We start from the raw sequence: 25,128 nt of genomic DNA, 5'->3' as shown, positions 1-25,128 counted from the left end.
CGGATAATTTAGTTAGAATAATTCGAAGAAATAAGTGTAAACAAAATACGAGTATATTTTAATAGGCCGTACAAGGAAGTCATGTGGTTACCACATCAGATTTTTTTTATTCTATTTTCCTATAAGCGTTTTAGAAAAAGAATAAAAAAAAAATTTCAAACTATCAAGAAATGTGGAAAATAATGTATCTTTATATACAGGCTGAACAAAGCTTTGAACATATGTACTTCAATATTATGCTTAGAAATTGACCAGTCATCATCTCATTGCATATTAAATCAGAGTAACTTTGAATCTACCAAAACAGAAATTTTGATTTTAATTGATTTTGCCGCCTAGACGGTATAGTGGTTAGGGGAGCCGACTGCTCTATACCAAACGGCACGATCGCGAATCCCGGAGAAGGCATGATTGTAACTGTCCGTCCTTTCATAGAAGGCCCAAAGTAGCCCACCTATTAGTTGCCTCCATAATAAAATGACCATCATTTCTGGCCTTAGTAGTGGCCAAGCCGAAGTCGGCTGAGGGCCTTCCAATTAGTTTTAAAAATAATTCATTGATTTTTATGTTATTATTATTTTTTTAGCTGTTTTCCAGTGCAATAAATTTCAAAATTCCATTCAAAGGTTGACTAGTTTTATATTTTAGAAATAGAAAGAAAATTACATTTTTAAACGAAATGTTCAAGCAAACAATTTATTGGGCAAAAATAAAAGAATCCGGAAAATATAAATTACTGCTCGCTTTTTTCAGTATGAGTAGTAATTTAGTTTTATACATGTGACAGATGAAAGCGGTTCCTGACACACTCGCGGCTTACATAGACTATTCGGATCAAGCATTTGTATGTTTGTACTTTGCAGACAGGTACCCGCGCATGGTGCGCTACCCTAGGATAACGTCTTTAGCGATTTTCTAACACATACAGTTCCTAACCTGTTGCTAGGTCGATCAATGCTGATATGAGTGAATAAATAGTAGCACTTAGCAGAATATGGAGATGGAGATGGAGTCCATGGAGATGGATGGAGATGGAGTCCACACGATCCGTAAGAGACTGAGCTACCTCGGTAGCTAACACGCCCCATCGGGCGAGGATAATTACGGAGTAAGGTAGTAAAAAGAAATGCCAATGCGCAAAGTCCAGTGTGACACTTTTAGATATTCATTCGTAATTTTAGTACATAAGACAACACAAAACAAAAGCAATAACAAGTTATTAGGTACATCAATGCAAAAATGAAAAATAATATATTATACATGAAAGAAACAAAGGTGTTTAGTTTTATACATGTGACAGATGAAAGCGGTTCCTGACACACTCGCGGCTTACATAGACTATTCGGATCAAGCATTTGTATGTTTGTACTTTGCAGACAGGTACCCGCGCATGGTGCGCTACCCTAGGATAACGTCTTTAGCGATTTTCTAACACATACAGTTCCTAACCTGTTGCTAGGTCGATCAATGCTGATATGAGTGAATAAATAGTAGCACTTAGCAGAATATGGAGATGGAGATGGAGTCCATGGAGATGGATGGAGATGGAGTCCACACGATCCGTAAGAGACTGAGCTACCTCGGTAGCTAACACGCCCCATCGGGCGAGGATAATTACGGAGTAAGGTAGTAAAAAGAAATGCCAATGCGCAAAGTCCAGTGTGACACTTTTAGATATTCATTCGTAATTTTAGTACATAAGACAACACAAAACAAAAGCAATAACAAGTTATTAGGTACATCAATGCAAAAATGAAAAATAATATATTATACATGAAAGAAACAAAGGTGTAGAACGATTGGTGCAGTTACATATAAATAATTAATTTAGGTGTCTTAGAACAGCCCGTGGCCTTTTTTTGAAGGCCTGAGTATTGTAATCATAACTTACTACAGGTATGGTAGGATTGGAAACTTTGGGTATATTTCTATAAAACCTGAGGGCCAGAGTGGCCATATATTCATTCAGATATGGTACATTGTATTCGCGGTGGATTGCCGAGTTTCTAATAAACCACGGACAACTCGGCGCTTGCCTTAGTACTACATTCTGCAAGACTTTCAGTTTTTTAATATGTGAGTCAAAAGTATACCCCCAGACAGGGCAGGCATAAGTAATGATGGAACGTAACATGGCTTTATAAATGAGTAATTTATTGTCAGTAGAGAGAACGCTGTTCCGGGCAATTAAGGGGGCAAGTGTAGCTTTACGTACCCGGAACTTTGCAATAAGCTTTGTGATGTGTGGGGTCCATGTGGGAGTTTGATCTAAAGTAACATCTCGGTATTGGGCCTGCTTGGTCCAGGGGATAGGCGTGTCATACATTTTGATGTGGATATCATAGTCGATATTCGTTTTCCTCGTGAAAAGGATGGCATCCGATTTATCCACATTAATTCTGATCTTCCATGCCGTTAGCCAGGACTCCAGTGTATGGATGTGGTTTTGTAGTTTGAACCCACAACTGTCTAGGGCAAACAGCTCCTGGTGGTCCAAGAGCACTGCATCAGGAGTTCATTTAGAGATGTTTAAAAGCATATAATGCCAAACAAGGGCTAGATGCTAAGAAATATATAAAGGAATGGTATCTGCTGATTGTAGGCAGGTGGTACCTAAACGTGACACGTTTCAGACATGGATATTGCAGGATTAACATATAATACATAAACTTATACTAACAGGCAGTACGTGACTAAGCATCAAATAAAACACATTTTGAGATAAATACTAAACATCAAAATACTAATAAAAATAAAGACTGTAACGAGTAGGACAATCAAGAATTATACAAACACTATATAGACAAGACACATGTTACGCTTAAAGATCAAATTTCAAGGGCTGATACATACTGTTGCGCGGAAGATATAGTTTATACATGCGCACATGACCTTGGTTTAGTCTGTTATTCTAATACGTCAGTTAAAATAATAATATTTCTGGATTGTAGACAGAAGACCTATACATAATGCATTTCAGGCATAAGTACTGTGAGGTAAATATATAGCACAACACTAAAGGTAACATAAAAGACATCGCTAAAACATTTAAACAACCACATGTGCATAACACTATTATAAGCACTGAGACATCAAGACCTTAGGCAAAAGGCATTTCAGGCATTAGTACTATGTGGCGAATATATACTACAATACTAATGCTAACACAATAGAAAAATAAAACATCAAAACATACACAAATGCATAACACCGTTCTAAGCACTGAGATGTACAAGCTGCGCGCATAAAGTATTTCAGGTGTATATAATGTGATATGAACATTTAATACGATGCTAATGCTAATAAACAAAAAGAACTAATGCATCTTATACAAATACGAATCACTATTATGAATACTGAGAATACAAATTATAATACAAATGCTGGAGAAAATTAGGGATGCATATTAGATTGTAGATCAATAAACTTTGGTCATTATGTATGGTAATTCGTTTGTCAGAAGATGCATTGATGCGCTCTAGTTTTGCATAGACTGAAATTTTAAAAGCATTAATCATCTTGAAAAGTTAGCATTTCAGTTCAATATGATATATTCTGAAATACGCGCAATAGTTTTAGATTTCTTTGCAGTGCTTTTGAACATGACCAGTGCGAATAACAAACAAATTTCATACAGTGATCGGGGATTACAGTATTTGCTAAGTGAAAATGAACCCTAAGTATTCCATTGATGTTGTGTAACACTATTCAGCGTAACGATTCGTTTTCAGTACTACTTTATTTATCATCAAAAACTGGTTTAAATATCGTAGAGTTCCCGTAGACTCGTTGGCATTCATGCAGCTGGATGGAATGTCAAAAAACAGAAACTTTGGTGTAGCAGATGGAGGAAATCATTGACATCAATTTTCACGAAAAACATTACAGTAAGACCCCGCTTAACGCGGGGGATACGTTCCATCAAAGTAGAGCGTAATGCGAAACAGCGCTAAACGAGGCTATCTTTACATGTAAATATTGGGGTTAGGGTAAGATGGCTAGGAAATTGGTTAGGTATTAAATTTAAAAAGTATGTTTTTTTAATAAAAATAAAACCAAACATTTATTTCTTAAAGCCCAAATTAATACCACATTATTATTTCTTGCAAAAACAGAATATAAATAACAAAACGAATATTCTTAAAAAAAAAAAAAAAAAATTAAGTCAGTCATATTTAGTTAGCCTTCCGCGTTTTCAGTGTTCTGCCTTTTTGTGACAAAAGCATCTAATGTTGTTTGCCTTTTTCTTTTGCGTTGTTCTCTTAAAAGTTCTTCATAAACGGATAGAGCATCTCCAACACCACGCCTTACTTTTGAGCTCCTGTTAAAATTCGGATCATTTTCAATGAATTGATCCATTATTTCAGTTATGGTAGACAAACTCCTTTTTACAAACGCCATCGAAAGTTCTTTTTGCTCTTCTTCTGAATCACTGCTGTCAACATTTTTGTTTTCTTCTTGTTCAGTTAATTCCTTGAGCTCATCATTAGAAAGACTAGCCGCTGCTTCTTGAATTATTTCTTCGACATCTTCCACATTTACCCCTTCAAAATATGTCTGTACAATACCGCACCAAACAAGAAATACAAGTACACTCTTTCGGATATGTATTTGAAACCTATCACTGCATAATATTTCGGGGAATCCCCGTATGCTGCGAGCGATTTCGTGAAATCCCCGGGTTGAAATAAAAGAGCGCTAAACCGAAACAGCGCTAAACGAAACAGCGTTAAGCGGGGTCTTACTGTAGTTTGCTTTATATAACGGGATATCAACGGAGTCGGTATTGACTACCTGGGGGTCGATGAAATTTTCTAAGGTGTCAGTGATGAACAGTCAACAGTAGAATATGCATCGTCAATTGATTGGCATAATGAAGATCCCATTGAGTCAAAAAAAAAAAAAAAAAAAAAAAAAAAAAAAAAGAAACTTTGGTGGAGCAGATGGAGGAAATCATTGACATCAATTTTCACGAAAAACATTAGTTTGCTTTATATAACGGGTTATCAACGGAGTCGGTGACCGCCTGGGGGTCGATGAAATTTTATAAGGTGTCAGTGATGAATAGTCGGTAGTAGAATATGCATCGTCAATTGATTGGCATAATGAAGATCTCATTGATTACGAAAAAATAATTAAAAAACTGAGAATTAATTCTTTATTATTATAAAGCTGCATCATGTAGTAAGGAAGAAAGAAATCGTGTAAAATAAATATAAAGGAAAATATGCCTTAAAATTATTTAACGTATTTTTAAATCAATAATATTTTAGAAAAATATATGATCTTTTACGTAATAAAGGCAAAATAATAAAGGGGAAAAAACTGAAGAATAAAAAGAAAACGCAATTACGAAGAACGCAAAATTGGAATGGTAAACAAGAATCTGGTTGGATATTTTTGAACTAAGTGACTTAAAAATCAAATTAGGCAATTTTGTGCCAGATATTAAAAAAATTGCATAGTGCAATTATCATTTTAATTAAACTCGAACTTTTGTGCAATTAGAATTTGTGATTTTATGTCTAAAAACTTGTTTATATTTGTAAAATTAAAAATCAATGTTCATTTTCCTTACTAAGATGGCTCAAGGGGTATCAGCAACCCCTACACCGACAATGTAAAATTGGCCATTTTCGATGTACCTTTTCTCAAAATTTGCTGTAATTATACGTTTGAAATTTTTTGTGTAATTAAAGTATACCTATCTAATTATACTGAAAAGAGCTTTTGAAACATTTTGAATTTTAGAGTAATTTACAGAATATTTTGTTAGGCATAGTAAAATTTAGCACTTTTCTGACACACACACACACACACACAAAATAAATTTTTTTTCTTAGTTTATCACAAAAAGCTCATTTCAGTAAATATTAGGAAACCTAGCAAATTAGCCATAAAAATCTTAGATACATGTGAGCAGTAGTTCCTGAGAAAAGGTACATCGAGTATAAAAAAATCACGTTTGGAGTAAAACGCGTTTTTATGTAAAAATCCTCATTTATCAAAGCATACGATGACAAATTAAAAGTAGATTTTTTACAGTTCTAAGTTTCATAGAGATTATTGAATGGTATTTTTAGAAAGATAAAAGTGTAGAGAATCTGAAATGCAAATATCCGAAATCCCCATTTTTTGAAGATTTTTGGGTTCCAACACTCCTGAACAAAACTTTATTTTGTCTTTTTATTCTTAACGTTTTGTGTATTTATTAAATATCACGTATCTGACGCTTACGCCACATAAACTTCTATTCAAGAACAAAATATTTAAAAATAGCATATCTTTAGAATTTCCGATATTACATTACACCTGTGCGCTGGAGATAAAAAAATTTTCCCTGTAGAGTGTTGATACTGCTCGCTTCCAAATGGTTGAATTTGTTAATAAAATATTCGTTAAAGCTTTAGATATTATGAAGTAGATAATAAAACGAACTCGAAATTCGAGTTCAGGTGCGCATGTGCGTATGTATGGAGGGTTACGTCATTCAAAATTTCATGGGTCTAATCACTGTTTTTTTTTTTTTTTTTTTTTTTTCCACAATGCATAACATGGAGATTCTTCATTGTTTAGTTTCTTTAAATGTAATACAGAGTGATAATATTTGGAGTCAATAATTTGAAAAATGATACGCCGTTTACAGTGATTCAAAGGGAAATGCTGTTTCAGGACTAACATTCCATTCGGGACTAACGTTCCTTTTGAGCCAAAAATAATTAAACATAAATCTAATACAGCACTTTTCCAAAACTTTTGTTCATATTTTAATCTAATTTTTTATATTTAAGTTATTTATGTGCAACTATTTTTATTATGATTATGGCGTGTGCTGCATCTTATTGAGAAAAGTTAGAATATCGGTGATGGATTTGGTGCCAATCAATCTGAAAAGTGATACGCCCTTTACAACGATTCAACGCAAAATGCTGTTTCGAGACTAACATTCCATTCGGAACTAACGTTCGTTTTGGGCCAAAAATAATTAAACATAAATCTAATACAGCATTTTTCCAAAACATTTGTTCATATTTTAATCCAATTTTTATATTTAAGTTATTTATGTGCAAATATTTGTATTATGATTATGATGTATGCTGCACCTTATTGTAAAAAGTTTGAAGGTCGATGAAGAAAGCCTTTCCTTAAATATCCTGGATGCAAGAAAACGATTGGGAATATTTGCTATAAATTTTCATCGAAAAATATTTAAAATTCCGAAGATCATTCCATTTTTTTCTGAATAATTTTTAAAGATGATAAGACAAGAACTTCATGATCGTTATCTGAATTATCCATTTTTAATGCAATAAAATTCGATACATCTACTATAATAATTTAGATCTTTAATATTTGCATTTCATAATAAATTAATAAAATATTCAACGAAACGTTTCCTTAAAGTTCAAGAAATATGTAATATACAGTACTCTGAAAAAAAAAAAATTTCCACACCAAATAAAACAGGAAAAATAACCGAGAAAACTAATTCTACGACATTAATGCCCTGCAAGTATTAAAAATCAAGGTAGAATAAATAAAACGTGATGGTCAAATACTCGAAATTTAAAACTGTGATGTCACTAGAAGCATATCATATACCGCTAAAACATGCGTTCACCGCATGATGTACCAACAAATGTGCTATGGGGTTGAAACAGAATATTGTAGAGCTTTGATTTAAAAAGGCCTTGTAGTACATTTTGGCCATATTTTGACTACAGTATTTTTCTCTTGTAATTTTCTTCTATAGCAGAGCTAATTTTTCTACTTAGAACACAATAGCAGTGTTATTCAAGTAAATCAAGGAACAGGATAAGAGATAGTAGAACTTTATCTTGATTTATATAGTATTGCCCCGTTATAAGAACAATCCTCAGTTCCTACGATCATGGGATCCCAACTTGCAAACAGCGCCAATTGCCTTCCCAGTGTGCGGTCTCTTATGCACCTCCTAAAGCGATCAGCCCAGCGGAACGTGCAAGTTCCATTTCGGCATCCGTATCTAGTCCTATAGACGATACTAATTTTTATCAACTGATTATTACTACATGTTTGTCTAATTTGTCAAAGATGTCTAATTTTCTAATTACTGGGAGCACATATAATAAGCACAAACAAGAAATATAAATCCTACAAAATGTTCTTAAATAATATTTAATTTTAATAAATGGAAGAAACAAATAAGCAGGTTGAAAACGACATGGGAAAGAAACATGTTAAATCAATAATTTAAATCATAAATCTGATATAATTGTTGACGTTATTTTGAGGGAGTTTACTGTGCACTGATACCGCAAGTAAGCCTCTTAAGCACTACTGAGCCTCCAAACTCTTCAAGTAAAAAGATGTTCAAGATTTACCCTTTATCCCTCCTATGCTTTACAGCCCTGACCCTGCAGTGTTCCAATACTGTTGCCAATGACAAGTAATATTTTGTTTTAGTTGATGTTTTAAAAAATATAGGGACCAGAAAAATGTTGTTTGCAGCAAATAAATTGGCAGAATACGAATAAAAAAGTTAACAGGTTCTTTGAACGCAACTCAAATAATTCTGATTTAGATCCTAAAAAAGATGAGTTTTAGTCAGTCCCATACAGCATAGAATTAAAATTTCAAACCCAGTTAAATTTGTGTATAGGAAACATAAGAGAATCTTGTTGTTTTGATAAATATCGGATTGAAAAATAATTTACCAAATTCGCAAGAAATTCCTGGAAAACCTAGTAATATGTTCTCTATTATCAAATTTGCTTGAAGCAAAATGACGAGTTTTCAGCTGGTAACTTGTGAATTTAAATTTAGATTCGTTATATTTTAAATCTTTAAAAAATAAATCGGTAACCTCGCAGATTAAGATTTTGTTTATACTAATTTAATATTAAAATTGCTTAATTTATTACATCTCACGTAAAACTGAAAGAAAAGTAAATTAAAATAAAGTAAAATTTCGATTGATCCCAAATTAATCACATTATTTCTTGTTGAGTGCACACTATTAAAAATATCAATAGCAACGTTTTATTACTAGCATTTAAATAAATACACAATAATTTTTACTCAGAGTGACATCAAATAGTAATACGTAACAAGAAACGGATGTTTGGTTATTTTGGTATATGTTAGAATAATTATTAAAGTGAATTTATATACATAATACTATGAATAAATTTCTTAAAAATTCTTCAGAGTTCTCGAAAAATACAAAGTAAAATTTCTTTTTTAGAGAAATTAAAATGAAATGCTCAGAAATTGTAAAATTTATACATTAGCAGAGAACTGAAGTTACAAAAAAGAGCTAATTACGTTTCTTGTAGATATGTATCAAATTTTACACATTAAGTTCACATGTGTAAAGCTGTCTTAAGTGTGAAAGCATTTTTTGCTTCTTATAAAATATTTTCGAAAACAGTCGTGTTATAAGTGAGCCAATTTAAATATGTAGATCATTTGTGAAATAAAGGTAGTTACTTTCATCAGATTAAGTTGCCGGCGAATCTACTGATGTTGATTGCATGGTTTGTTTGCTATTTTGATATTACATAATATAGATATAAGCTAATCTACCATACAGACGTTTGCTAAAAAGAATTTTTTTCTATTAGCTACAGAGTTTTGTTAATAAAAGAAAATTAGCATTACTGTAAATATTTTGATTTTGTGAGGACATAACTTAAATTTGTTATTATATTTCTAAATATATTATGCCATATAATATGGATCTTGCTAGAAAGAAGATAAAAGAAGGTACTTTACATTAGATACAACGTTAGAAATTATGACAAATGTAAAAAATTAGAAGATGAAGGCAAATGTTTTATAGCTATCTTCACACAAAATAAAGATTTTCTTCTGGAAAAGGATTCTAAAATCTCTACAGTTTACCTTTGCTATAATACATACATACATAATTTTGTATGAATAAATCAGTTTTTTAAAAAAAAGACAACACTGCTTAATATAGAAAATGGTTACAAAATATTAGTTAGCAGAGTTTACATGTCTAGTAGAGTATGCAAGTCTCCTCATTTGCTTACTAATAAGAGTGTATGAGTGATATCAAAGCGAGTATCATATGGAATTGTTCTTATTTACTAAATATGTACACTATCATAATATGTATAAAGAAAATTCTCAAATGGCATTTTAAAATTTTGCTAAATGATATTTATTGCTTTAAATACGAAATATATTAAATGCAATGAATAACTTTTATTTAAAAAGGTATAAAACGGATGGTGAAATTAAAAAGCATTTAAAGCTTTTTAATTTCACCATCTTGCATTTCTTACATTTTTTAAAGCTGGTAACTTGGCTTTGATTTTATGTTTCAATGAAAAATTATCAATGCGTTTTTTAAAACCAATGCATTGCAATTTGAAATAGTTTGTGAGTTTTCTATTAAAATTAATGCAAATCAAAAAATTTAGTTGAAAATATGTCTTTGCCAGCCCTATGAAAATACGCAAAATTTTCAGAAAAAGGATTACTGTACATGTGCAGTGAAACGTTAAACAATCTGGACCCAAATATAAGGAATTTCAACTATTCTGAATAGTTTTTTAAAGAGAAGTAAAATTAAGTATATTTTTAAATTTAAGTATTTTTAAAGTTTCGTTTTGTAAAAAATAATACAACCCACACAAATGTAAGAACTTTATTATTTAATTACTTTAATTAATGAAAATATCATATTGCCCTGGTTTATAGTTCGTTATGTTCCCTTTTTAGGCAAATAAAAAGCAATGTCTCTACCTTATTTTAGTGCAATAAAAATAAAAAAATATTGTTCACTTTTGGAGACGATGTAAATAAAATTTAACTCATTCTTTTATTTATTTGGAATTTATACAAACAAAAGTTAAAATTATTTACGTAAATTGACAACACTTAATCAGTTTAGTCTCGAATAGTTTCAATTTGAATATCTTAAAATTAATTTTCTTAGAATTGCAATTAACATAATTCTGATGATAATGAATACTTTTGACTTAGGCAATGTCTGAGTGTCGCTTTACGATTAGTTAAGGGCAGAAACTGAGAGGAATAGAGCATATCACTGTTGTGTGAGATGAGCATCGTATAATGTGTAAGAGAGAAGTTAATGTAAAACCAATAAATCATTTTTCCTGCTTAATGTTTCCGAATGAAATATATTCTGTACTTTACTCATACAAAAATATAACAATGTTTCACACTAAACGCTCTTAATTCTACTTTTCACGCTATTTTACGTTATCATAGGTATTAATCATGTAGGTGGCTTGGTCAATTCCACTTCGCGTAGCTGTAGATATTTAATTCTTATTACGATCACCATCAGTAAACTGACAATTTTAAGCAGCGCTTCCATTCTGCATGGCATAAGAACTTTTATTTGATTATTAAATTAAAACAGTACATTTCTTCCCAAACTGAACGATTTAAAAGCAAACCACGCACTTATTCACATTTTGTATCCTTATTCGGTACTTTTCCGTTTTGCCGGTGCAAGCGATAAAGTCGCCAATAATGGTACAACCGATGCCAAACGGAATATTCTCGCTGGTAACCTTTTACGCGACATTTTCAAAACAAGTCGCAGCTTTTTCTTATCAGATTGATTGTTTCTTTCAATACTGGCATATAATTACATAGAATTTTTATCAGATAGTTCAGTTTTATGTCTAACGCCATTTTCGGTAATTAACTCAATTAGGATGCAATCACAGCGCTTACCCGAAGCCGAAAATATAGAATAGGTAAAGTCAAGGGTTAAATTCATCAATTCTAATGAAATGCATTAGCGAAGTAAAGTACTGCAGTTTTACATAATTTCTGAGCAAGCTATTCGTACGCATTGAAATATTTCTTGCACTTAAACTTGTGTTCCAAATTAAGATTTAACTTGAAATTAATGTAGGCAATTACTGAGAGCATTAGATTTTTGTAGAGTAGTTTACGTGAGATGAGGTCGCTTGGAATCACGTGATATGAACCGGCGAATCAGGATGTTGAACCATGAAAGCATAGTAAATTCTCAAATTAATGTCTTTTTACAAATTTATTGTCTTTATTTATTGGATTTTTATAAAATTTTAAGCGATATTAAAATATTTATGCCTTCAAAAAAAAAAAAAAAAAAAAGAATTTTTAGAACTAACATTTTTTTAAAATATTTTTTATGTGTATACTGTATGATGTCGCTAATGAAGTCTGCTTGGCGAGATTTGCGCCGGCGAAACGGAAAAGTACCCTTTATTCTAGTTTAATTAATATATTAATTGCTATAGTTTATAGCAAAACTGTCTGCTTTATAACCATTTTGATGAATAGAAAAAGCTGTATTTCATCATCTAATTGATGTGATTACAATAAATCGATCCAATATATAGTTTTACTATATATTAACTGTAATATTTTATAACATAACTACATACTTTAAAACCTTTTTGTCACTTAAGAAAAACTATGATTAATGCAATCATAATAAATCAATCCGATTATAGTTTTACGAATATATTATTTCCTAATACATAAAGGGTTACAGTTTATAGCAGAACTATATGCTTTCTACCCGTTTTGACAAACAGTAAAAAGCTCTGTTTTATTATCTAATTGTTGTACTTTATAATAAATCGATCGGATAATGTGCTGCATAAATATAACTGATGAAAGATACTTTTAACGCTGTACGTAATAAACCTTGACTACGAATAATTTTTGTAAGACATTTCCCAAAAAATTTGTTTTATATTTTAACTGCATAATATTTATGTAAATAAAGAGTATAAAAGAAAATGATCTCATTTGCATCATTACAAATATGCATTTTTCTAAAATTAAGAACAGACTATTTATAAAACCAAGTGTTTAACAGGATTTTTTATATCCTAAAAGACTGAAGTGTCGCTACTACAAATATATATAGTTCTACTGTATTTATCGTTATAAACTTTCGTTTAACATTAATATGATACTAAACTCGTCGTTGTAATTGAAATCAAAACAAATCACAGAATATTAAAACTAAATAGTAAAAACATGAAACCAGATTAAATATATATTTAAAACTAAGCAATTCGATGTCTAAATTTCTTGAGAAGAATACTTCCCATTCTAAGATTCTCTTCAAATAAATATCAAAATTTCTCATAAAAGTTATCAGAAACTATACTTCCAAAATAGTGTAAAAAGTTGAAAATGCTTAAAATAAATCCGGTGATTTAATTAGGGATATATCGTGCATTTAACACAGCTAATGCGTTTGAGTATACTATCCTCTATTTAGCAAAGTTTTATTAAAGAATTGTAACTTTGAAAAACTATGACATCTTTATTTAACAAGTTAGAGAGTTTGCTTAACTCAAATAGAACACAAATCAAAATTAACAGTATTTACAAACATTTAAATTGAAGTGTTGAAAAAAGAACTCATAAGAGACTCATTTATAAGTTTTAAATGTCTTCAGGCTCACCTATTAGGCATTGATATTAGGAGTATATTTCAAAATATGAAGAAGCTGAAAAAGAACGAAGCACATGTACAACGCTAATACAAAATCTTTTAAGACTTCTTAATTTCCTCTAAAATAGATAGAATCCTCTCTTAGCAAAATATCGTTTGACACTCGTTTGTTTTTTGACGTTGCCGAGTTTCACTATGCAAAAGTGATACTAATTTATTCTAACAATTACTTATGATATATGCGTTTATTTATTTTGTTTTTTCACTAAACGCATTTTGCAAATATAAAATATAGAGCTTAAAAATTAACATCTTCCCGCTGGAGGAGAATGTTATGTCACAGATATTTGCGAAATGAGAATGAAAACAAAATGATCTGCAAAAATACATTATGGAAGCTTATGAGATTAGTTTGCATCGAAGCAATAAATAACATTAAAATGATTTTATTGAATTTCTAAATAGAATAATCTAAAAAATATCTTTTAACGTTATGCTAGTATGACGTTTTCAAGGAAGCTTACACGATAAGAAACTAGTAAAATAATTCTGAATTTGTTATTATGAAAACTAAAATATGCAACAAAATTGTGTAAATGAATAGTTTATACCAGCGGTTCTCAACCTTATGACTAATGCGTGTTCATCTAAACAAAAAATTTAAAACTTTTGTACCACCACTACATTTTACAACGATTTTGTTTTCAATTTCTCAACAGAAATGTTAAAAAATATCTTGCTATTTGCACATCTATTTGCTATTTGTATTAATATACACATATAAAGTTATTAGATAAAAATAGGTTACTATTTTAATTTTCAAAATTTAAGTTGTAATACTTTAATTCTAAAATTATTGTGAAATTTAGGCCTATTTAAGAGCGACAAATTTCTTTGTGTCTGGTCTTATTTCACTTAGTTTTAACCGAAAATTATGATCCTTTTTTAATTTTGTTATGCATTTATTTTTTAAATATAACATAAAAGAAAATTCTTGTTCACACGAATAGTTTGTGCGAAAAGGCAAGAAAAATTTAATAGCTTTATTTGAAATACCTTTAAATTCTTTTTATCGGTTCAGCCAAAAGTTAACAAATGTGTTATTTCTGAAATCATCAGTTAGAATTAGATCACAGGAAAATTCTATCAGTTTTTCCTTTTCTTCACGAGATAAAATTTCAGGTACATTTGAAGAAAGTGGATTTCTAATCCAATTTCCTTCTTCATAATCCTCGGGCAAATACATGTTGAAATTATTTATCAATGAAAAGCAAAGATTTTTAATGTCGGTTGCTAATTCTTCTTTTATTTTCAAATTATTTTCTGTTAGAAAACTTTCTAAAAGTGGTGAAAAGCATAAAATATTATCCAATTCTTCGATCATTAGTTCGAATTTGTTTATCATTGCAATTATGTTATCTCTAATGTTAAACAAATTAACACGTTGTCCTTGTAATCCTAAATTTATTTCGTTTAACTTTCCAAAAATATCAGCAAAATATGCTAAATGCGCCAACCATAATCCATTAAATAAACGTTTCTGCAATTCAAATTTTGAATCAGAGATGAAAATTTGAATTTCTGATCGAAGTTCAAAAAGTTGATTTAAAACTTTGCCTCTGGATAACTACCTTATCACTCCCCAACACTTGACATAAAATCGTAAATATTCTTGAATTTAAAGCTGAGCTTTTAATAAAATCAAGAATTTTCACAGCTTAATTCGAAACGATTTTCTGTTTTTCGGGGATTGTCTTGGCTACTAAAGCCTGGCGATGAATGGAGCAGTGAGTAAATTTAGTTTCAGGCGTGACTTTCTTTGAGAAATAACCCGAAATGTTTCCCTGTTAAAGCCCGAGCTCCGTCACTGCATACGGCAAAGCACTTATTCCAAGAAATATCATTCTCAGATACAAAATTGTCAATTACTTTGAAAATTTCATTTGCAGTTGCACTATCATGAAGAGATTCACAAATAAATACTCTTCGCCGATTCGTTTTTCTTCTTCGAAAGGTATGCAAACTAATAATTGAGCAAATTCGTTATATCAGTATTTTTATCCAACGGCAATGCGAAATACTCCCTGTGTTACTCCGTGTGTTTTATTTTTTGAATAAGTGTCTCTTTTATAGAATTTGTCATTTCATAAATTCGTTGACTTACTGTATAATTTGATAAAGTAATATTATTAAGTTCATTAGCCGCTTTTTCTTGAATTGTTAAAACGATATCTTTAGCTGCTGGTAATACAAGGTTTTCTCCAATAGTGTGAGCCTGCCCAGTCTTAGCAATTCTTAGGCTTATTAAATAACTAGGTTCCAAAGCATTTTCATTTGAAGTAACAAAACCTTTCATTACTTGTTTACTATATTTGAACTACGATAACTTCCTCTTAAAATATTCTTCAGATTTAGCCTTTAAATTTGCATGCTTAGATTAGAGATGTCTTTTAAGAAACGATGGTTTTACACTTTGATTGGATAACAGTTACCCCGCAAACAGTACATTGACGTTAACGGTTCATTTCATCTTCATTCCAAGTCAAACGAAATGATAAATAAGTTTCATTATATTTTCTATAAAAAGCCTCGGTAGCGCAGTAGGCAGCGCGTCAGTCTCATAATCTCAACAATTTTTCTTTTCTTTCCAATATTCTTAGTGCTAGTAGATTGTCCTGGATCCATTACCTGTGAATCATTCTTCCGCTTAGTCAATCCTAGCCATTTTTCCATTTTGAAAAAAACATGAATTTGTTTTATTATTTTTTCACAAATATTTAAATGCACAATATGTTAAGTGTTCTTTAAAAACAAACGATGATATTCTCAAATCACGTAAAAAAGTAAGGAACGCAAAGCAACAAGAAGATAAAATATCTGAAGTTAGAGATAGCAAATTGGCTTTAAAATTATTCTAATTGAAAAAGAGGCAATATGAGGCCGGAAATGGTTACGACATAAAAGTATAGACATGCTAATAAATCGATTAACTGTAAAAAAATTAACGAGATACTATTATTTTTATAGGAACTTATTTTTATTTTCTATTAAATACTACATCCATTTCTATAAGTCCTTTTAAACAGCATCATTTATGGCAAATTTTAATTGTGAAAATAAAGTGGATTATTTGCTAAAGTCTATAAGCAGCTATTGACATTGAACAAAGCTCACATTGCATAACTTTACGAGCGTTAGAGAAAAAAACTTAAACATAATGTTACGGTATTTAATTTTTGAATTAAATAGTTAAAAATACTTTGTTTCTTTGCGTACCAACTATCTGTCTCCTGCTTACCACCGATTGAGAATCACTGGTTTATACTACTTAACAATTTCTGATATAATGAACTTTTACTCAAACTATGGCAGAATTCAAAGTAATGGAAAAATTAGAAGACCATCAAAGTTATCTGTGGAATGAAATGTAACGTTGTTAAAATATTAAAATTTAGAGAAGTGTGTACTCTTTAGACGTGAAGCAAAATGTTATTAAAAATGCAAGCCATCTGCTAATCCTGGGCTATAAAGAGAAGTATTGCAAAGTACTGGATGCATTGGCTGGTGGGAACGAAAATCATTTGTATCAGTGAAAGAAGGAGACTGAACTTTCGTTCTCAAAATTTCTGAGAAATATAAATTTCAAATGCTGAAATAAAGCGACAGAAACTTATTAAAATCTTTGATTAGGGCAATTACTTTTTTGTTAAGGATAAAGACTCAAGGAAAGATTTCAGAAATGAAACTAAGCTCAAATAGTCGAACATGCTGCAAAAAGAGTTAAGAATTGGGCATACGTTTCCAGTGTGATCATTTTAGGTGCATTTTAGAAATATATTGACATTTTAAAATGAAAACATAATCGTGCGCACAAATATTTAACATGCAATATGATTCCAAATGCTATCACGAGAGGGGCTTCAAATATATTGCTATGTGAGTGTGATTCTGCTTCCTGCTTATTTGTTCTAAAATACTCAAAATATGCCCTCACTATCCATCTTTAAGCAATATATATATATATACAACATAATTATAGTTAAAGGGAAATACAAATTAAGAAAGCCAATAAAGTAAATGAATTACAATTTGAAGTCTAAATAAATTCCAATTTATAAATTCGTAACTAAGTAATATTTAGAAAATTATATATATATGCATGTGTCTGTGTTTTGCTTAAAAATGGATTATATAGTACTTAAATGACAATATTGCAATATAAAAATCAATAAAATTCGAAGAGAAAGAATAAAAACTGAAATCAGTAATGGAGGTTAACGGGAAAAATAGTAAGATAGAAATAATTAAATATCTAGTTGAATTTCATACCGAAAAGATTACACATTAGTTTGAAAACTAGTAATTATTCAAAAAATATTATAAGTATTTCTAAGCCTTATAATTTTCATATAATACAACACCAACTGCCTGATTACCTTTTGGAACACAATTTTTATAATCACTTTTGAGCTGTATGGTTTTACCAGTACGCACTCGATTCTCTAATGAATCGAATAAACTCTCTACGGTATGAATTGCATGAGAATGAGAACGGTACACTTAAATAGCAGAAATTAAATCCATCTTAAAATTTGCATATATATTTTGAGACATGGCGATAAGATTAAATTAAATAAAATGATATTAAATAAATATTAAATGAATGTGAATCGATTATTTTATTGTCTTATTTTACAACATAACTCAAACTTTGCGCAATAATGAGCAGTAATGTTAACATTATAAATTATGAAATTCATCAAAAATTTCATTATACACAATGTTTCGTTTACACACATTGCTAAACATTTATCAGCTTAGCCCATGCCATATACACTTTCTTCTCTTCGTCTTTTCTAAGATAAGATTAATTAAAATTTGATACATTTTTTTCGGGAAAAAATATTTACTGTAAAAAGATGATTTGGTAAAGTTATCCACTCTTTATAGATTTACCGTAACGCATTTACACTTTCTGATATTATTTTCATAATCGAAACGAATCCAATAAATTTTGTGAGACACTGTACACTTCTGATAAGCAACAGGCAATAAATCAACTCATAAAATTCATCAAAAGTTTCATTGTACACAATGTTTCGTTTACACACATTGTTAAACATTGATCAGTTTAAACCATGCCATACACATTTTCTTCTTTTAGTCTTTTCTAATATAAGATTAATTAAAATTTGATATATTATTTTCGGGAAAAATATTTAGCGTAAACAGAAGATTTGATAAAGTATACACTATTTGTAGATTTAACGTAATGCATTTAATGTTTCTGATATTATTTCATAATCTAAACGAATCCAATAAATTTTGTGAGACTCTGTACACTTCTGATAAACAACAGCCAATATATAAATTTATCATAATAAAAAAAGCAGTCGTTACAATAAAATTTATATTATACATTTCAAAATCAGAAAATATTACTTACACGGGTGGTAATAGTTCTACGATGGCTGAGACTTTAAACGAAATATTAACTCCATATCTGAACAAACATTTCTAAACAAATCAAGAAACTTGTCTACCATCATTGCAAGACTTTTTAAAAAGCCAACTTAATATACTGTAAAATTAATTTCTTGCTATTTGTTGCTAACGTCTCCGATGCGATTTATAAACTCACTTTAATAAAAACACAGAATAATCCACCACTTGTGAGACTTCTCTTCAGAATGAATGCCTTTGAAAGGCTTACCTGTTGTAAGGCAACTTCAAACTATGGCCTTGCATATACTAATTTATAGTTCATGCGTAGGAGGAACTTCTTGCTTTTCAGCGGTCATTTTGGTTTCCAGAATGATGTACTCTGCTTAGTAAATTATTTCAGAATACAGTAGGAGCTGATTAAACGTGATAACAATACCTTCAGGCAAAGTTATTTCACTTAGTAATCCAGTTTTCTGGCTATTTCTCAGTAAATCCTGTCAAAAAAACTCTTCAGGTGGGCGAGCTGATTTTATGATTGCTGCTTTTGTAGCTACTAACCCTTGACTTAACCGTCGACATCGATTTGCGTGATTCCGGTTTAACACAGCTGAAGAAGAGTGTAAGAACTTCCATTTATATGGCCTTGAACTTTACTTTAACACAGTCCAGACAGATAAATGTAAAAATTAAATTATTATTTTTTGGCAATATTACAACCACCAAACAGAATAGACAATTATCAAAAAAAGCTTTAATAGAAGAGAAGCTGAAACGAAAGAACTGATAGAAAGAAAAAGAAAGAAGATGTATTTATATGGTACATCGTAGTCGTAAACGTGAAAGTGCAAGAAAATCCAAAATTATGCAGAATTGGAAATTTGGCTTTATTTCCCGTTTAACAAATCTTAGGTTATGTGCAAACCTAAGCTGCGAGCGTACAGCATAGCATCGAAATATGCATGCATACTTATTATATACTAGGTGTACCCGCCCGGCGTTGCCGTGCATTTAGAAAATGCAGATAAGTGAATAGCGCAGGAATAGTAGTGTAGGACATGTAGACTGTCTCTCTCTCTTCCCCCCCCCCACAAGCTACAAAAAAGAAATGAATTGTAATTAATCGATTTAATGTATCGTCAAAACAGCAAACTAACGCTAGAATAAAGAAATCAATTGTTACAATCGAACGTTATTTGAAAACAAATAATAATATCAGTGAGTCAAAAAAACCGTGATTAATTAATTATAAATAATTTTTTAAAAATTTTTCTAATTCAAAAATCGAAAATCGGGCTTCGAGGTCTGGTGGCCAGCCCCTTTGTGCTTCCGTATAAAAAATTCCAGGTCCCTGCGTGCGATAGATTTGGCTGGAGAGCTCGGTCAGACAGACAGACAGACAGACAGACAGACACATTACTCTTGCTTTTATTATTATAGATGAAGTAATAATATCACTCATCATACCTTTCGATGCTATGCTCAGTATTCGTAGCATAAGATTGATTAAATTGTAAATAAAGTCAAACATCTAATACTGCCCAATAGTGAATTTTCTTGCATGTTAAGTTTTTAAAGGAACACTGTTTTATTCGCAGTAACATTTTAGGTATCATTTTTAAAATATTTAGTCTTCAGGCCAGGTAATTTGCAAGTAAAGATTCTCTACCAGTAAATGACTGTAATAATATCTGCAATTCTACGAATATTCGAACTGATCCTTTGTGGAGTAGAAGATAAATATTAATAACAGACATAGCAAAACGTTTCTCTTACTGAACTAGACTGCGAGTTACGCACTTGAAGTATGAAAGGTGTGCAGGTGCGCTTAAGACAGGAAAGTTCAAGACAAAATTGCAGTGAAAATGTAACCTATTCTAGCTATTTTTTAGGAAGTCGGAGAAAAATCAGTTTATACTTTTGGGCAAAGTAATGGAAAAAATAGTTGCTAACGTCTTCAGATTGCTTATTACTTGATACGTATTAAAACCTGTTCAATAATCAATTTTACCAGTGTAACATTAAATTTGAGAGCAAATACATGTCGTCTTGCATTTTCGGTATCGACATTTAAAGCAAGATTTCTACAGAAGTGCTATCCTTTAATTAATTAATTTTTTTTTTTGACAAAAATAATTGAAAGTCATTTTATTGCTGTTTCGTAACAAATTATAATAATCTTTGTTTTAATTATTATATAACGTCAAAAGATTTTATTCCAGATTAAAAATTATAGATTCTTGCTAAAGATGGCGGCCAAATGACTGAAAGCTTTATACTCTGAGCTTGAAAACCTAGACATAAAAACAGAAAACTGCAGTACAGGTTGAAGGTGACAGGTGAGAGCGGAACCGAATACGCGGGTGGTTTACTAGGATTATCCAAGTATCGTTCTGGAATCCGCAACTGTACAACGCGAGAACTCTTTGGCACCCCAGAAGCGCGGCGTCATGACCTTAATAGAAACTTTTGTTGATGTTGTATACTGAAATATTAGCATTCTATACGGGCATTTAAACATTTTATACAATACAATAATTGTATACTGATGCCTCCACTGCAGCTTTTACATAAATATTATGCTCCAAGAAAATTCTACACAATTCCTTTCGCTTCAAAGGAACGAGGTCATACTTCACATATTAGCTCTGTTAAGTGGGCATGGGATAGTAAAATAAAAGTGATTGTAGCATCTTCTTGGGTAAAATAAAGGAAATTGTCTGAGATTGATTTTGATTTTATATCGAAGTGCATCGAAATTGGCCAATTACACCCCGTAAAGCATGATCAAATCATTATGAATCAACATCCAAAAATATATTAACGCGCAATATTATGTCGTCGAGTGTAAATAGATTACAGAATACATTTATTTGACATTTGCTTATCGGCGATCTTCTATCTTACGTCATGGTATGATAATATTCCTTAATCAAACATTGATTCTAATCCAAAATTCAATATTTAGAAATAATTGTACTCAATTATTTCTAAAATATAATATACTCAATAAAATAAAAGTACTTTAAAATATTAAGAGGAACAGATGGAAATAAAAATGAGCATATTTTGTTTTTAAAAATAAAAGTAATTTCTTTTTAATTAAAATGTTTAAATATTGTATAAATTTCAAAATTTATTTATTAATTAATTCCATTAATAGAAAAATAGTATTATTGCTTTGCACAGCTTGTTAGATTCCCATAATAGCTTCTCCTGTGATAATATCAGTTATAAAAGCAACTTTCACAGATTTAAATTTTAACATACCAATTTTTTTACATATTTCGATTCTACGACTCAAATTATGCCAGACTTCCAAGTTTTCTAAGAATCGTACGAGTAGTTTTAAAAAACATTAGCTCTCAAAATTTCAGCTCCTCAATGTTAATTGAATTTGGCATACATTTACTAATATCTATTTTTTTATTAAACTTTTTTGATTTTTTCCTTTCACATTTCGAAATTTAGGTTCATTCCAAATAAAATTCACCTATTTTTGTTTTATTTTTAAAATTTCTATTTTTAAATAATTTTTATAAATTTTTTGAAAAATGTTTTTAATTACAACCTATAAAATTTTTACCATGATCTTCAAGTAGGTGTAGTTCTAAGCATACCTGTAAAAAAATTAGTTTTTTATTCAAAATTTTCTAAGATATACACGGATTTACATATTTTCGCGTTTTGGAATTTGGCAATTTTTTTTGAGCGATAATAACGCCGAATGTGGTTTATGAATTTTTGTTACGGTGAATTGCCATAGCTATTTTTAACCTTAAGTTTCAAATAAATTTGAATATATATTTGTGAATTGAGAATTGATTATATATTTTTTTCCTAAATGATGCGTAATAAATATTTATTAATACTATAAAAAACTATTTTTGGCTCTAGTGTAGAATTGGGTGCCCCTTCGATTAGCGACAGTTTTTTGTAAAACTTTGGAGATGAAATCTTATTTCTAGTTACCATGATAGTGTAACTTTGCTTTAGTCCCCTGAATTTTTTTAAATAAAAATAGATTGATGTGTACATGGACAAATTTAAACAGTGCGCAATGCCTAGTTTGTGCAATTCTGGGATGTTTTTTTAAGTGAAAACAGATCGATGTGTACATGGACACAGAGTTTATGCAATTCTTTGACTTTTTATTTTGGTTTTGTGTAGCGGCCATCTTGAAATTATGTCTTCCTAGCACCGATCTTGGCGTCAAAAAAGAATCGCCAAAAAACAAGGGGCAACCAAATGTAAACTTTTACCCTATTTTTAAAATTATAGATGGTATTATTCAAATTTTTAACTTTGCTTTAATTTCTTTTTTTCTTCTCCACCCCCTTTTTTTCAAAAATATTTTTAAGAGTAAATTTTTACCTTCGCCGTGTTATCGTCTGCTTCTTTACTTTGACTACATTTAAATTGAATTGTCTAAAACTGAGAAAGTTCGTTTGAGGTTCACAATGTTTTTAAGCAAACAGGACGTTGATAGTTTGGGTCATGCCCCAGCTTTAAAAATTATATATATAAGTATAAATTTTTACATTAATTCTCTTCGAAAGAATGTTTTAAGTAGCTGATTTTCTCTCGTGTTATAGATTGTATAAAAATTATAATCTTTAATATGATTTAGATTGTTTGTAGCCGAGATAATAATCGGCTTACTCAGTGGTACAGAATAAACATTGCTGGATTGTTTTATTTCCTTGTCATTTAAGAAAAACTCTTTTAATTAAAATATTTATCCTTTGGACTTTGCTTTAAACTTTATTTATAGTTAAAATAGCCTAGAAAATGAAAAGCTGTCTTCAACTGAAACGCAGTTGATGTAATTGATATTTAAAAAAAATTACAAGAATGCAAAATTTATGAAAGTATAACAATCGAAAAATCTTAATTTTCTTGTGGTCAGCACTCAAAATAAATGTAGAAAGAAAGAAGAAAATTAGGGAGAAAAGTAAGCAAAAATTTGAAGGGGAATTCGGCTGTTAAAAATATCAGGATGTTTCGAAAAGTTGGATGCTTTTGAATATACTTTCAGAATACTTCAAGGAATTATGCGGATGTCACCTAAAGACGTTTTCTCTCTTGATGAAACCAGTTTTTCCTTTCATCTCATGCCTTAAAATGCTTAGCCTCTAAAGACTGATAAAGGCTCAGACCAAGTACTGATAAAGTGATTGGATTGGATTGGATTATTGATAAAATGATTGGATTGAATTGGATTATTAAGTTACGGCAAAGCAGGGCTATCTGCCCTAAAAGGAGGGATCCCTTTGTGAAGAACTTTCTAAGGGAAACCAACTGGCATACACGTTACGATGAGAAAAACCACGAAAACGCCCATGCAACCAGCCCGTCCGCCGGGATTCGAACTATCAGAGTTCAGCGACTTTACCGCTCGGCCGCTTGTGGGCCTTTATGAAATGAAAGGCGATAACTTTATTTAAAATGAATGTCAGAAACACCAAAATGTTTCGAAAAGTTGGATGCGTTTTAATATACTTGCAGAATTCCTGAAGAAAAAGAGCAAGCCATTAAGAAGAAAAAAATAAATTTTTGCATAAAATTTAGTATTTTTTTTTTTTTTTTTAATTTAAAGCTTTTTAATCTTATGATATTTGATTCTTGCGATTCCAAAAATAAAATAATTGGCTAAAATGTGAATAACATTTTAAGAAACTAAATGTAGAATGATAAAATTGTGTAAAGCAGAATGTTAAAGCAGAATTGTGTAAAGCGCAATGTTAAAGCTATTTAAAGCAATATATGCAAGCCATCCTAAGTTAAAATATCGGTTATACATCTTTCTCATTTATATATACTTTCTGAACTTAACATTGATGAAATAATAGTATTTTTAGACTATGTGGTTTATATTGTTGGAACACCAGTCAACGACGAAAATGTTTCTTAAAAAACTATTCTGATAGAAATGAACACTGTGCCCCGGTGTCCAGGTGGGCAGTGGTCGGTACATTATTTTACAAGAATATATATCTCAAGCATGGCTAGATTTTGCACCACCACTATATTTAAACGAATTTCTGAGGGGCTTTTCTTCCAAATCGATGACCGTTCCCCCTTCTCCATCACCGGTTTTCGTTTGAATTCTGATTCCCCGCCCCCCTCTTTTCGCTGATTTTTGTATCAGCCACCCTTAGATTTATCCGAGCTTTTGCTATTGGACGTCTCACCTTTTTCCGTCTGCAGATACGCATTTTTCTGAACTTGCGGTTTCT

At 30.7% G+C, this 25,128-nt stretch overlaps 1 protein-coding gene across 7 annotated transcripts in view; it reads right to left on the bottom strand.

The window, feature by feature from the left end:
• The window catches only part of Pde11 (Phosphodiesterase 11), a 589,461-nt gene that overhangs the window by 183,259 nt on the left and 381,074 nt on the right, over positions 1 to 25,128 (bottom strand). Inside the window, exon 1 of one of the 7 annotated variants that reach the window (XM_085820853.1) lies at positions 18,894 to 19,678. The exons of the other annotated variants lie outside the window; for them this stretch is intronic. The gene's annotated coding sequence lies outside the window, so the exon portion shown is untranslated. Of the gene's footprint in view, positions 1 to 18,893; positions 19,679 to 25,128 lie in introns of those variants that run through there. 7 annotated transcript variants of the gene reach the window in all.

The sequence above is a fragment of the Stegodyphus dumicola genome, chromosome 7 (genome assembly GCF_044657685.1).
Source record: "Stegodyphus dumicola isolate Sdum_Otavi_A_Nest chromosome 7, ASM4465768v1".
NCBI lineage: Eukaryota > Metazoa > Arthropoda > Arachnida > Araneae > Eresidae > Stegodyphus > Stegodyphus dumicola.
This window is presented reverse-complemented; position numbering and strand designations above follow the sequence as displayed.